Here is a 1,972-nt window from a genome sequence, read left to right as displayed (position 1 = left end):
GAAACCGTTATGACCGCAGCAATGAACACAGAGTGATCAACCTGGCGGCTTGCTCGCTTATCCAATCACTGTTGTCCCCGCTTACAACTATAGTAACCCAGCAGCCAATCAAATATCTTTAGGGCTCAGCAAAGATGAGCACTTTTCCCACAGTCCGTCCTTAATGAAACTCTTCTTGTAAAAAGGTAGAAGACAGGGAAAAAATAAACCTGTACCGAGGGCTCACGCTCTCCTAGCCCTAAGGTAGAAGACAGGGAAAAAATAACCCTGTACCGAGGGCTCACGCTGTCCTAGCCCTGAGGTAGAAGACAGGGAAAAAATAACCCTGTACCGAGGGCTCACGCTGTCCTAGCCCTAAGGTAGAAGACAGGGAAAAAATAACCCTGTACCGAGGGCTCATGCTCTCCTAGCCCTAAGGTAGAAGACCGGGAAAAAATAACCCTATACCGAGGGCTCACGCTCTCCTAGCCCTAAGGTAGAAGACCGGGAAAAAATAACCCTGTACCGAGGGCTCACGCTCTCCTAGCCCTAAGGTAGAAGACCGGGAAAAAATAACCCTGTACCGAGGGCTCACGCTCTCCTAGCCCTAAGGTAGAAGACAGGGAAAAAATAACCCTGTACCGAGGGCTCACGCTCTCCTAGCCCTAAGGTAGAAGACCGGGAAAAAATGACCCTGTACCGAGGGTTCACGCTCTCCTAGCCCTAAGGTAGAAGACAGGGAAAAAATAAACCTGTACCGAGGGCTCATGCTCTCCTAGCCCTAAGGTAGAAGACAGGGAAAAAATAAACCTGTACCGAGGGCTCATGCTCTCCTAGCCCTAAGGTAGAAGACAGGGAAAAAATAAACCTGTACCGAGGGCTCATGCTCTCCTAGCCCTAAGGTAGAAGACCGGGAAAAAATAACCCTGTACCGAGGGCTCACGCTCTCCTAGCCCTAAGGTAGAAGACCGGGAAAAAATAACCCTGTACCGAGGGCTCACGCTCTCCTAGCCCTAAGGTAGAAGACCGGGAAAAAATAAACCTGTACCGAGGGCTCACGCTCTCCTAGCCCTAAGGTAGAAGACCGGGAAAAAATAACCCTGTACCGAGGGCTCACGCTCTCCTAGCCCTAAGGTAGAAGACCGGGAAAAAATAACCCTGTACCGAGGGCTCACGCTCTCCTAGCCCTAAGGTAGAAGACAGGGAAAAAATAAACCTGTACCGAGGGCTCATGCTCTCCTAGCCCTAAGGTAGAAGACAGGGAAAAAATAACCCTGTACCGAGGGCTCATGCTCTCCTAGCCCTAAGGTAGAAGACAGGGAAAAAATAAACCTGTACCGAGGGCTCATGCTCTCCTAGCCCTGACAATGGGGTGAAAGTTTACGACACACTTTCCCCTACTGACACAGATACCTATGCGCTCATTGGTTCTTTGTTGGGTGCGTTCAACTTTCTCGACTACACGGCCTAATCCAGCTCATAGAAGTATTATGTTTGAAGTGCTGTGTGTGCATATTTGTGTTTGTGCAGCTGAGATTTAACGGTTATAACTTTTTCATCACACGAAAACTAATTAAAGGAAATTTGGAGGTGAATCGGTTTCGTCCCCACCATCAACAAGAATTTAACTAAGAACAAAGAGATTGAAAACAAAGGCAACTCTTCTCGTTTGAATGGTTCTCAAACTGCCATGGTTCACCGTGACTATAGAAAAATCATCACTGTTTAATTCTTATTGCTTGCTATTTGGTGGTAAAAAAACTGGAAGCAAGCCAAGCCCCACCCAAATTTTGGGTCACCCACCGCCACTGCTCGCAACTGCTTAAGGTCACATGAGCGCCAAGGGGTGGGTGTCAACAGAGAAGTCTTTACAGGGAATCAGATTTACTCTGCTCACCTCTCTAGCTTCAACAGCGCAAAGTCTGCTCCGACTATCAAGGCACCCCGGAAATAGCGGGTCACAAGAGTGTGACAAACATACAAAAGAAGTAGA

At 48.2% G+C, this 1,972-nt stretch overlaps 1 protein-coding gene across 1 annotated transcript in view; it reads left to right on the top strand.

Moving 5' to 3' along the window:
• Nucleotides 1-1,972, top strand: part of LOC101852349 (C-C chemokine receptor 1-like protein 1) — a 78,923-nt gene that overhangs the window by 4,988 nt on the left and 71,963 nt on the right. The window lies entirely within an intron of this gene.

The sequence above is a fragment of the Aplysia californica genome, unplaced genomic scaffold (assembly GCF_000002075.1).
Source record: "Aplysia californica isolate F4 #8 unplaced genomic scaffold, AplCal3.0 scaffold00513, whole genome shotgun sequence".
NCBI lineage: Eukaryota > Metazoa > Mollusca > Gastropoda > Aplysiida > Aplysiidae > Aplysia > Aplysia californica.
The sequence above is the reverse complement of the archived record's forward strand: the minus strand, read 5'-3'. Positions and strand labels throughout refer to the sequence as shown.